Below are 13,696 nucleotides of genomic sequence, written 5' to 3'. Positions count from 1 at the left end.
ATAGAAATCATATGTACATGATCAGGATTAGTTGCTGAGTAACGTTTCACTTTTTGCACCATGACAGGTACACTTTAAGTAAGTTGACGTTTTTATGAAGGGACATTAATCAAAAGTATATGTTGGCTTGTATTGACATTCTAAATCTAAACGAACCAACTTATGTGGTCACAGCTGTACTTCTGCACAGTTAGGTTCTCTTCATTGTCCATGAAACTGTTCTATAAATGATTTCTAACGTGTTCTTATGTACATACCTATGTACTTGTGTTACTTTTATTCATATGTTAATATGATAATTAATAGCCTGTTATTGATACAATACCCTGGTAAATTTAATAAAAAATAATTTGTAAACAAAATAAAATGTAAATTGTTTTTAAGGATAACCCATTTAAGGATGAAATGATACAGCCCCAATGGGGGCAGGGACAAATCTCAGAGATGACAAGCTATGCACAGTACTGTGAAATATGCTGGCGTAATATAAATAAAGGAATTATTATTGTACTAGTGTAGTTTTATTGACATTAGCATACATCAAGATGTTGGAAGAGGTCTTCACTGGACAAATTGGTTCTGTCCTTTTCTTTCTCGTATCTTTTTCTTCCATACTTACTATTGGATCTGTAGCAATCATTGCTCTGATCTTTTGTACTATAGTCATACAGTCAAAGTTACTTACAATAATAAAGCTTTATGTATAGCTAAATGCAACTGGACTTTTCCAACATTTTGATTTCCCTTTAATTAATCTCTTCCTCACTTCTTCAACATAACTATAAATTTACGGTTGAGCGAATTACTTACAGAGAAAAAGTAACAAATGTCAAAATAGTGTTTTAAAAATGTATGAATTTCCAACTGAAATAGTAGCACTACAGAATTATTATTTCATTTACTTTCCTTCATTTTCTCTGCGTGAGTAGGAGAAGAACTGTCATAGAAACATAGCTTGCAATATAAGAACTTTGACATAACTGCTAAAAATGACATCTTGGAACATTCAATGAAAATGACAAGGATACTATTTGCCAAAGCCGTTAATTTCAAAGGCAAAGTCATATGTTGAAACTTTATTAATAACACAGAACATTTGCTGGTATGTATTCCAATTGACATTGTAGCTGAAGAAAAATAATCTTGATATACTGATCAAAGAAAAGACAACTTGATAAATCATATCACTTAGAATAGTGTCTTTGTTTTTAAAAGAAAACATCTGTTGATTTATCAACATTAACCCCTATCGAATGTCTTTTGACAGTTGGTGGTTTAGGTTCTCAGTCCTCAGGAAAACTTTTGGCATTGGGGCAGTTGAGTGGGTTTTTATACGCCTTCCCTGCTCCTGGTCATTTACAGCTCTAGGTCTTAGGCAGCCTCCTGAGTTCTATTGAAATTAGAATAACTTCTAATCCTAGCTAATTAATCCTTTCATTTCCATGGTCTGTGACCACTGTATGATCCAAGGGGACTCCCCACTTCAGTCAGGTCCACAGAATTCTCAGTGAGGGAGTATTCTCCAAGTGAGGGAGTATATTAGTATTCATTATAATTATATACCAGTTGTAAATTTGCAAAGTAGAAATACTTAAAGTGTATCTGTCATTTGCAAAAAAATATAAAAAAAAATTGTTATATAAGATAATAACATTATATGTGTATTTGTAATTGTCACGATGCCGGCTGGCAGGTAGTGGACCCTCTGTGCCAGAGAGGGATTGGCGTGGAACGTGCTAGTGGACCGGTTCTAAGCCACTACTGGTTTTCACCAGAGCCCGCCGCAAAGCGGGATGGTCTTGCTGCGGCGGTAGTGACCAGGTCGTATCCACTAGCAACGGCTCACCTCTCTGGCTGCTGAAGATAGGCGAGGTACAAGGGAGTAGGCAGAAGCAAAGTCGGACGTAGCAGAAGGTCGGGGGCAGGCGGCAAGGTTCGTAGTCAGGGGAGATAGCAAAGTTCTGGTACACAGGGTATAAACACACAAAAACGCTTTCACTAGGCTCTAGGGCAACAAGATCCGGCAAGGAAGTGCAAGGGAGGAGACTAGATATAGCCAGGAAACAGATGGGAACCAATTAAGCTAATTGGGCCAGGCACCAATCATTGGTGCACTGGCCCTTTAAGTCTCAGGGAGCTGGCGCGCGCGCGCCCTAGAGAGCGGAGCCGCGCGCGCCAGCACATGACCGCAGGAGACGGGAACGGGTAAGTGACCTGGGATGCGATTCGCGAGCGGGCGCGTCCCGCTGTGCGAATCGCATCCCCAACGGCCATGACAGGGCAGCGCTCCCGGTCAGCGCTGACCGGGGAGCTGCAGGGAGAAAGGCGCCGTGAGCGCTCCGGGGAGGAGCGGGGACCCGGAGCGCTAGGCGTAACAGTACCCCCCCCCTTAGGTCTCCCCTTCTCTTTATCGGGTAACTGCCTCCCCTGGGATGAGGACACCGGGAAAGGAAGGAGGGATTCCTCAACGGCAGGCAGAACCGCAGGAGTAGGAATGGGGAGAGAGGGCAGAGGGCGAGACCTGGCACGGGGCAGTGTGACACCAGGACGAGGGCCATGAGGGGACACAGAAGCTTGCCTGGGAGGGGGGGAGGGGCATTTCCTGTGGCAGGCAGAGTCCTTAATGACCTTAGGGGGACCGAATACAGGAGGAACCACAGAGTTACGGCAAGGGTTACTGGGAACCGGTTTTAGACAGTTCTTGGCACAAGAGGACCCCCAACTCTTGATCTCCCCAGTGGACCAATCCAGGGTTGGGGAATGAAGTTGAAGCCAGGGAAGTCCAAGGAGAATTTCCGAGGTGCAATTGGGGAGGACCAAAAGTTCAATCCTCTCGTGATGAGATCCGATGCTCATAAGAAGGGGCTCCGTGCGGAAACGTATGGTACAGTCCAACCTGGCTCCGTTGACCGCGGAGATGCGGAGTGGCTTGACAAGACGGGTCACCGGAATATGGAATTTATTCACAAAGGACTCCCGAATAAAATTCCCAGAAGCTCCAGAGTCCAGACAGGCCACGGCTGAGAGGGGAGAGCTGGCTGAAGTGGAAATCCGAACAGGTACCGTGAGACGTGGAGAAGCCGACTTGGCATCAAGAGACGCCACACCCACGAGAGCTGAGTGTGAGCGTGCGTTTCCCAGACGTGGAGGACGGATTGGGCAATCCACCAGAAAATGTTCAGTACTGGCACAGTACAAACAAAGATTCTCTTCCTTACGGCGATTCCTCTCTTCCAGGGTCAGGCGAGACCGATCCACTTGCATGGCCTCCTCGGCGGGAGGCCTAGGCGCAGATTGCAGTGGAGACTGTGGGAGAGGTGGCCAGAGATCTAAGTCTTTTTCCTGGCGGAGCTCTTGATGCCTCTCAGAAAAACGCATGTCAATGCGAGTGGCTAGATGAATGAGTTCATGCAGGCTAGCAGGAGTCTCTCGTGCGGCCAGAACATCTTTAATGTTGCTGGATAGGCCTTTTTTAAAGGTCGCGCAGAGAGCCTCATTATTCCAGGAAAGTTCAGAAGCAAGAGTACGGAATTGTATGGCGTACTCGCCAACGGAGGAATTACCCTGGACCAGGTTCAGCAGGGCAGTCTCAGCAGAAGAGGCTCGGGCAGGTTCCTCAAAGACACTTCGAATTTCCGAGAAGAAGGAGTGTACAGAGGCAGTGACGGGGTCATCACGGTCCCAGAGCGGTGTGGCCCATGACAGGGCTTTTCCAGACAGAAGGCTGACTACGAAAGCCACCTTAGACCTTTCAGTAGGAAACTGATCCGACATCATCTCCAGATGCAGGGAACATTGGGAAAGAAAGCCACGGCAAAACTTAGAGTCCCCATTAAATTTGTCCGGCAAAGACAGGCGGAGGCTAGGAGTGGCCACTCGCTGCGGAAGAGGTGCAGGAGCTGGCGGAGGAGATGGTTGCTGCTGCTGTAGCTGAGACTGAATCTGCTGTAGCTGCGACTGGAGTTGCTGAGTCATGGTGGTCAAGTACGACAGCTGGTGATCTTGTTGGGCAATCTGTCGGGCTTGCTGGGCGACCAGTGTGGGGAGGTCGGCGACAACAGGCAGAGGAACTTCAGCGGGATCCATGGCCGGATCTACTGTCACGATGCCGGCTGGCAGGTAGTGGACCCTCTGTGCCAGAGAGGGATTGGCGTGGAACGTGCTAGTGGACCGGTTCTAAGCCACTACTGGTTTTCACCAGAGCCCGCCGCAAAGCGGGATGGTCTTGCTGCGGCGGTAGTGACCAGGTCGTATCCACTAGCAACGGCTCACCTCTCTGGCTGCTGAAGATAGGCGAGGTACAAGGGAGTAGGCAGAAGCAAAGTCGGACGTAGCAGAAGGTCGGGGGCAGGCGGCAAGGTTCGTAGTCAGGGGAGATAGCAAAGTTCTGGTACACAGGGTATAAACACACAAAAACGCTTTCACTAGGCTCTAGGGCAACAAGATCCGGCAAGGAAGTGCAAGGGAGGAGACTAGATATAGCCAGGAAACAGATGGGAACCAATTAAGCTAATTGGGCCAGGCACCAATCATTGGTGCACTGGCCCTTTAAGTCTCAGGGAGCTGGCGCGCGCGCGCCCTAGAGAGCGGAGCCGCGCGCGCCAGCACATGACCGCAGGAGACGGGAACGGGTAAGTGACCTGGGATGCGATTCGCGAGCGGGCGCGTCCCGCTGTGCGAATCGCATCCCCAACGGCCATGACAGGGCAGCGCTCCCGGTCAGCGCTGACCGGGGAGCTGCAGGGAGAAAGGCGCCGTGAGCGCTCCGGGGAGGAGCGGGGACCCGGAGCGCTAGGCGTAACAGTAATATGCATTGGTTAAAATATGTGCATATTTTTGGGTGAAAAAAAATCCTGTTTTGTCCCTGTGACTGTGTCTCTGTGTACAGACCAAATACAGGAAGTGTGGGTGGACAAGTAGAGCTCTGTGCAGTGAGGACAAGCAGGGCTCTGTGCAGTGAGGACAAGCAGGGCACTTCACACTGAGGACAAGAAGGGCTCTGTACATTGAGGACAAGCAGGACTCTATGCACTAAGGACAAGCAGGGCTCTGTGCACTAAGGACAAGCAGGGCTCTGTACACTGAGGACAAGCAGGGCTCTGTGCAGTGAGGACAAGCAGGGCTCTGTGCACTAAGGACAAGCAGGGCTCTGTGCACTGAGGACATGCTTGCCTCTGTGCATTGAGGACAAGCAAGGCTCTGTGCACTAAGGACAAGCATGGCTCTGTACACTGAGAACAAGTAGGGCTCTGTGCACTGAAGACAAGCAGGGTTCTGTATGCTGAGGAAAAGCAGGGTTCTGTGCACTGAGTAAAAACAGGGCTCTTTGCACTGAGGACAAGCAGGGCTTTTTGCAGTGAGGAAAAGCAGGGCTCTGCGCAGTGACGACTAGCAGGGCTCTGTACACTGAGGACAAGAAGGGCTCTATGCATTGAGGACAAGAAGGGCTCTATGCACTGAGGACAAGCAGTGCTCTGTACACTGAGGACAAGCAGGGCTCTGTACACTGAGGACAAGCAGGGCTGTGTGCACTGAGGACAAGCAGGGCTCTGTACACTGAGGACAAGCAGGACTCTGTACACTGAGGACAAGCATGGCTCTGTGCACAGAGGATAAACAGGGCTCTGTGCAGTGAGGACAAGCAGGGCTCTGTACACTGAGGACAAGCAGGGCTCTGTACACTGAGAACAAGCAGGGCTCTGTGCACAGAGGATAAACGGGGCTCTGTGCAGTGAGGACAGGCAGGGCTCTGTGCAGTGAGGACAAGCAGGGCTCTGTGCAGTGAGGACAAGCAGGGCACTTTGCACTGATGAAAAGCAGGGCTCTGTACACTGAGGCAAACAGGGCTCTATGCACTCAGGACAAGCAGTGCTCTGTGCACTAAGGACAAGCAGGGCTCTTTGCACTGAGGAAAAGCAGGGCTCTGTGCAGTAAGAACAAGCAGGCATTTGTACACTGTGGACAAGCAGGGATCTGTGCACAGGGCTCTGCACACTGAGGACAAGAAGGGCTCTATGAACTGAGGACAAGCAGGGCTCTGTACACTGAGGACAAGCAGGGCTCTGTGCACTGAGGACAAGCAGGGCTCTGTACACTGAGGACAAGCAGGGCTCTGTACACTGAGGACAAGCAGGGTTCTGTACACTGAGGACAAGAAGGGCTCTGTGCAGTGAGGACAAGCAGGGCTTTTTGCAGTGAGGACAAGCAGGGCTCTGCGCAGTAGGACTGGCAGGGCTCTGTACACTGAGGACAAGAAGGGCTCTATGCACTGAGGACAAGCAGGGCTCTGTACACTGAGGACAAGCAGGGCTGTGTGCACTGAGGACAAGCAGGGCTCTGTACACTGAGGACAAGAAGGGCTCTGTACACTGAGGACAAGCAGGGCTCTGTGCACTGAGGACAAGCAGGGCTCTGTACACTGAGGACAAGCAGGGCTCTGTACACTGAGGACAAGCAGGGCTCTCTGCACAGAGGATAAACGGGGCTCTGTGCAGTGAGGACAAGCAGGGCTCTGTGCAGTGAGGACAGGCAGGGCTCTGTGCAGTGAGGACAAGCAGGGCTCTGTGCAGTGAGGACAAGCAGGGCACTTTGCACTGATGAAAAGCAGGGCTCTGTACACTGAGGCAAACAGGGCTCTATGCACTCAGGACAAGCAGGTCTCTATGCACTCAGGGCAAGCAGGGCTCTGTGCACTAAGGACAAGCCGGGCTCTGTGCACTGAGGACAAGCAGGGCTCTGTGCAGTGAGGACAAGCAGGGCTCTGTACACTGTGGACAAGCAGGAATCTGTGCACTAAGGAAAAGCAGGGATCTGTGCACTAAGGACAAGCAGGGCTCTGTGCACTGAGGGTAAGCAGGGTTCTGTACGCTGAGGACAAGCAATGTTCTGTGCACTGAGTAAAAACAGGGCTCTGTGCACTGAGGACAAGCAGGTCTCTGAGCAGTGAGGACAAGAAGGGCTCTGCGCACTGAGGACAAGAAGGGCTCTATGAACTGAGAACAAGCAGGGCTCTGTACACTGAGGACAAGCAGGGCTCTGTACACTGAGGACAAGCAGGGCTCTGTGCACTGAGGACAAGCAGGGCTCTGTACACTGAGGACAAGCAGGGCTTTGTACACTGAGGACAAGCAGGGCTCTGTGCACAGAGGTTAAGCGGGGCTCTGTGCACAGAAGACAAGCAGGGCTCTGTACACTGAGGACAAGCAGGGTTCTGTGCACTGTGAAAAAGCAGGGCTCTGTGCACTGAGGACAAGCAGGGCTCTGTGCACTGAGGTCAAGTGGGGCTCTGTGCACTGAGGACAAGCAGAGCTCTGTAAACTGAGAACAAGCAGGGCTCTGTACACTGGACAAGCAGGGCTCTGTGCACTGAGGACAAGCAGGGTTCTGTGCAGTGAGGACAAGCAGGGTTCTGTGCAGTGAGGACAAGCAGGGCTCTGTAAACTGAGAACAAGCAGGGCTCTGTACACTGTGGACAAACAGAGCTCTGTAAACTGAGAACAAGCAGGGCTCTGTGCAGTGAAGCTCTCTGACATGCTCCCGGCTCACACAGCAGGATGATTGACAAACCAGGAGCCTGCATAGAGCCCTGCTTGTCTCAGTCCACAAGCCCCTCTTATCCTGCCCTAACTTCCTGTATTAGGTTTCTGTACAGGCAGTTACAGTATTCATTATAATGATATACCAGTTGTAAATTTGCAAAGTAGATCCTCTCCCTGGTGCGGCGATCCTGCGATGCTGGGAATATCCACGTGTGACCCCATTTTGGAAACTACACCCCTCACGGAACTTAACAAGGGTTATAGTGAGCCTTAACACCCCACGGGTGTTTGACCAGTTTTCGTTAACGTTGGATGGGAAAATGTGTTTAACTAAAATGCTGGTGTTACCCCAAATTTTTCATTTTCACATGGGAAAATAGGAAAAAAAAAGCCCCCCAAAATTTGAAACCCCATTTCTTCTGAGTAAGAACATACCTCCTATATGGATGTAAAGTGCCCTGCGGGCGAACTACAATGCTCAAAAGAGAAGGAGCACCGTTGGGCTTTTGGGGGGAGAATTTGGCTGGAATTGAAGGCCATGCGTGTTTACAAAAACCCTCATGGTGCCAGAACAATGTGACCCCATTTGGAAACTACACCCCTCACATAATTTAATAAGGGGAACAGTGAGCATTTATGCCCCACAGGTGTCTGACAGATTTTTGGAACAGTGGTCCAAAAATTACATTTTTCATTTGCACAGCCCACTGTTCCAAAGATCTGTCAAACGCCAGTGGGGTGTAAATATTCACTGCACCCCTTATTATATTCTATGAGGGGTGTAGTTTCCAAAATAGGGTCACATGTGAGGGGTCCATTGTTCTGGCACCACGGGGGCTTTGTAAACGCAAAAGGCCCCCGACTTCTATTCCAACCAAATTCTTTCTCCAAAAGCTCAATGGTGCTCCTTCTCTTCTGAGCATTGTAGTGCGCCAGCAGAGCACTTGAAGTCCACAAATGGGGTATTTCCATACTAAGAAGAAATGAGTTCCAAATTTTGGGGGGGCATTTTATCCTATTACCTCTTGTAAAATGTAAAATTTTGGGAAAAAACTAAATTTTAGTGAAAAGTTTTTTTTTTTTTTTTTCATTTACACATCCGACTTTAACGAAAAGTCATCAAACACCTGTGGGGTGTCAAGGCTCACTGTACCCCTTGTTACGTTTCTTGAGGGGTGTAGTTTCTAAAATAGTATGCCATGTGTTTTTTTTTTTTTTTTTTTTTTTGCTTTTCTGACAACATAGGGGCTTCTTAAATGTGACATGACACCCAAAAACCATTTCCGCAAAATTTGCTTTCCAAAAGCCAAATGTGACTCCTTCTCTTCTGAGCATTGTAGTATGTATGCCCGCAGTGCACTTGACGTCCACACATGGGGTATTTCCATACTCAGAAGATATGGGGTTACAAATTTTGGGGACATTTTCTCCTATTACAACTTGTAAAAATGTAACATTTGGGGAAAAAACTGCATTTTAGTGAAAAAAAATATTAATTTACACATCCAACTTTAACAAAAAGTTGTCAAACTTCCGTGGGGTGTTAAGGCTCACTTGTTATGTTCCTTTAGGAGTGTAGTTTCCAAAATAGTATGCCATGTGTTTTTTTTTATTTTTATTTTTTTGCTGTTCTGGCACCATAGGGGCTTCCTAAATGTGACAACCCCCCAAAAACCATTTCAGAAAAACTCACTCTCCAAAATCCCATTGTCGCTCCTTCCCTTCTGAGCCCTCTAGTGCACCCATAGGGCACTTGACATACACATAGTAGATATTTTCTTACTCAAGAGATATTGAGTTACAGATTTTATGGTGATTTCTCTGCTTTTACCCCTTGTAAAAATTCAAAAACTGGGTCTACAAGAACATGCGAGTGTAAAAAATTAAGATTTTGATTTTTCTCCTTCGCTTTGCTGCTATTCCTGTGAAATACCTAAAGGGTTAACACGCTTACTGAATGTCATTTTGAATACTTTGGGGGTGCAGTTTCATAATGGGGTCATTTATGGGGTATTTCTAATATGAAGGCCCTTCAAATCCACTTCAAAACTGAACTGGTCCCTGAAAAATTCCAATTTTGAAAATGTTGTGAAAAATTGGAAAATTGTTGCTGAACTTTGAAGCCCTCTTATGTCTTCCAAAAGTAAAAACATGTCAACTTTATGATGCAAACATAAAGTAGACATATTGTATATGTGAATCAATATAGCATTTATATGGGATGTCCATTTTCCTTATAAGCAGAGAGTTTCAAAGTTTAAAAAAAATGCACAATTTTACAAATTTTTTGCAAATTTTCTAATTTTTCACCAAGAAATGATGCAAGTTTTGATGAAAATTTTCCACTAACATAAAGTAGAATATGTCACAAAAAAACAATCTGAGAAAAGTAAAAGCATCCCAGAGTTATTAAAGGGGTACTCCAGTGGAAAACTTCCTTTTTTTTTTTCATCAACTGGTGCCAGAAAGTTGAACAGATTTGTAAATTACTTCTTTTAAAAATTCTTAACCCTTCCTGTACTTATTAGCTGCTGAATACTACAGAGGAAATTATTTTCTTTTTGGAACACAGTGCTCTCTGATGACATCACGAGCACAGTGCTCCCTGCTGACATCTCTGTCCATTTTAGGAACTGTTCAGAGCAGCATATGTTTGCTATGACGATCTTCTCCTACTCTGGACAGTTCTTAAAATAGACAGAGATATCAGCAGAAAGCACTGTGCTTGTGATATCAGCAGAGAGCTCTGTGTTCCAAAAAGAAAATAATTTCCTCTGTATTATTAAGCAGATAATAAGTACTGGAAGGATTGAGATTTTTTAATTGAAACAATTAAAAAATCTGTTTAACTTTATGACACCAGTTGATTAAAAAAAAAAAAAGACTTTCCACCTGAGTACCCCGTTAATGCTTAAACTAACAGTGGTCAGATGAGCAAAAAATGTCTGGGTCCTTAAGGTGAAAATGGTCTGGGTCCTTAAGGGGTTAAGTCCAGTGGCAACCTTAGCCATATACATAAGCATGTTCACAGTAGACATATTGTAAATGTGAAAAAATAACACATTTTTGTGGCATTACTATAATTTATGATTTAGGAAAGAATTTCCAAATTTAGATAAACTGCAAATTTTATTAAATTCACTTATTTTTACAGACACAAAAACACCACCTTTTTTAATAGACTGCATACACAGACAACCACATAAAGGCTTAGGCCGGGTACACATATGTCTGGCATTGGGCAAGTTATCAAGTTGTCATCAGTTGTATTGTTTCTGGACGGTGGACCGAGGAAGGCAGTCCGGTGCCTTCCGGCGTGTCCAAATATTCATTCAAATTGAGACGTTGGATGATTGTGAACTGTCCCATTCAAATGAATAGGATCAGTTCTACAATCAGTTTCCCTCCGCTACACGCCGGAGGGAAACTATGCCAGATTACTGATATATGTGAACCCAGCCTTACACAGATAGACGCAAATTGTCCACTATTTTATAGATGATTGTTTTGTTTTAAAATAAAAAAAACTTGAAAATACACTGTTGAGGCAAAAATTTGGTCAAAAATGTAAAAAAAACTAAATAAAACATTGTGTTGTCAACAGGAAAATGGCAGATAATAAGGCTCAAAAATGTTGTGTGGAAACTAGCCTTAATGTGTTATTCACATTTTTTCATCTTCAATTTGAACAATTGCAACACTAGGTTACTTCAAGGACAAAACACAACTAGCTTCATTTTACTCCTCATATTAGCCTGTATTTATTTATTTATTTTTTGAAATATGTCTGTAAAATTGCTGAAATTTTACATCTGTATTTTCAAAATGAATGTGCTCTATGTAAGTCTATGTGAAAGTGGTTGTCTGTAAATTTGTCTGTGTTTTTACGGACATATATTTTCATATATAATATATGCCTGAAAATACACTGTGTGAACATAGCCTTATAGTATAGAATCGTAATGGTAAAATAAAGTCCAAACTAAGGCTTAGTATTATATGGATGGATGAATGTAAAGCAAAATTGTATCATTTTAAAATATTCAAGCTCTGTCTTTTTCTGATCTTTCAAGTCAAGCAATTTCATTCAAATGTATCAGTCCATTTGGAAAGAGGATTACTAGGTCATATTTATTTTCCTGTCTGTCAGCTGAGCAACAAGAAAAAACAATTTATATGCAGCAGAAGGAGCAGAAGACTTTTTAAACTACGATTTAATCTCTGTTGAACTTTAATAGTTTTGTGAATCAGGTGTAAAAGAATCCATTACAGTTTAGTTATTGATAGTATCTTAAATTTTCACGCACACTAGGCTACATTTAAATGACTGACTGGAAAAAACACATATACAGTTCTGTATTTTGAGGCTATAGCACTATAGCACAGAAACCATTCTGTTTGAAGCGAGGCTCTACATGACTTTGAGATTACCTACATCCTAGAAAACAAGTTTCACAAATAAAGTGACAGCAGACATTTTATACAGTACTGTAGATAATATATTTTAGCAGGGTAATTGCAAAGAAACATTTTTAAGTGAATATACCACGAAGATTTGTTGTAACTGGTTTATTTTTTAATTTGTATTAGATAAAAAATTTTAAAAAAGTATGCGGGCTGCCATCTTGCCTTAAAGGGTACCTTTCATTAAAAAAACTTTTGATACATTATAGATTAATGTATGCAAAATAACTTTCCAATAGCATGTCATTAAAAAATATGCTTCTTTCTATTTAATTTTCCACTTTGAAAAAATGACCACTAGGGGTCTCTCTACTAGTCCTCTTTTTATACATTTCAGACTCATGCTGGAGTCCTAAATCTCAGACTGCAGCCTGGACACAGACAAGCTCAGCATTGCTCCCTGGCAGGGAGCAGTGCTGAGCTTGTCTGTGTCCCGGCTGCAGTCTGAGATTTAGGACTCCAGCATGAGTCTGAAATCTATCAAAAAGGCTTGCGGCCAGGACTGGTAGGGAGACCTCTAGTGGTCATTTTTTCACAGTGGAAAATTAAATAGAAAGAGCATATTTTTTAATAAAATGCAATTGGAAAGTTATTCTGCATACATTAATCTATAATATATCAAAAGTTTTTTTGATGAAAGGTACCCTTTAACTTTAACATCATTTAGAAATATGCCTTACTTCAAGCCTTATTGATATAGGTAAGAACTGACTGAAGTTAACCTATTCCCTTCTATGGGAGATGTTATTAGGCATGCTCTATGACCCCTGCAAATGTCATTGTGCGAGGAGGTCGGTGACTGAGCTCTTAACATCACTTGTTGTAAATGGTCTGATCCCATCTTATCTTTACACTGGCTTTACCTTGCTCTGTAATCCTGCCTGTGATGATAAGAAGGACACTGCTAAAAAGTGATCTCTACTGAACAGGAAGTGTCAGCTTATTATTAGGCTTAGTGACCAGAATAAGAACTACAAGGTTTTAGGATTATTTTAAAAATAACAAATTGGAAGATAAAGAAACTCCACCTAAAATTCTTTAAAAATAAGTAATACATAAAAATGTAAGGCAATAGGTAATTTTCTGCTGAAAATACAGATACAAAAAGAATTCCATGGCACTCCAATGTCATAACATCCCAGGATTGCTTTACTTCTACGATACACAGATTACGCTTGATAAAGGTCTAGAAGGACCATATCCTGATGTTTTTGGTGTCATTGATAGCAGCTCTACACTCTACAGCAGTGATCTTCAACCTGTGGACCTCCAGGTGTTGCAAAACTACAACTCCCCAGCCAACGGCTGTCCGGGCATGCTGGGAGTTGTAGTTTTGCCACATCTGGAGGTCCGCAGGTTGAAGACCACTGCTCTACAGGGTAACAAGTGGCTTGGATACAATTGGAAACTGTATCCCCATGCTCTTCATATCTGCACTTAGAATTTACCGCATTTTAAAATATAAAACATTTTAGTCATATGGTGACACACAGAGTCCTCCAAATTTTGAAAACAGACCTGTAAAGATTCTGTTGGTTGCCTTAAAGGGGTACTCCACTGGAAAACATTTTTTTAATCAACTGGTGCCAGAAAGTTAAGCAGATTTGTAAATTACTTTTATTAAAAAAAATCTTAATCCTTTCAGTACTTTTCAGCTGCTGTTTGATCCACAGGAAGTTATTTTCTTTTTAAAT

The 13,696-nt window shown here is 44.3% G+C and overlaps 1 protein-coding gene across 8 annotated transcripts in view; it reads right to left on the bottom strand.

Annotated features, from left to right (window-relative positions):
* AUTS2 (activator of transcription and developmental regulator AUTS2) overlaps positions 1-13,696 on the bottom strand; it is a 1,469,010-nt gene that overhangs the window by 878,424 nt on the left and 576,890 nt on the right. The window lies entirely within an intron of this gene.

Source organism: Hyla sarda, chromosome 2 (genome assembly GCF_029499605.1).
Source record: "Hyla sarda isolate aHylSar1 chromosome 2, aHylSar1.hap1, whole genome shotgun sequence".
NCBI classification, from domain to species: domain Eukaryota; kingdom Metazoa; phylum Chordata; class Amphibia; order Anura; family Hylidae; genus Hyla; species Hyla sarda.
Note: the sequence above shows the minus strand (reverse complement) of the source record. Positions and strands in the feature narration are given on the sequence as shown.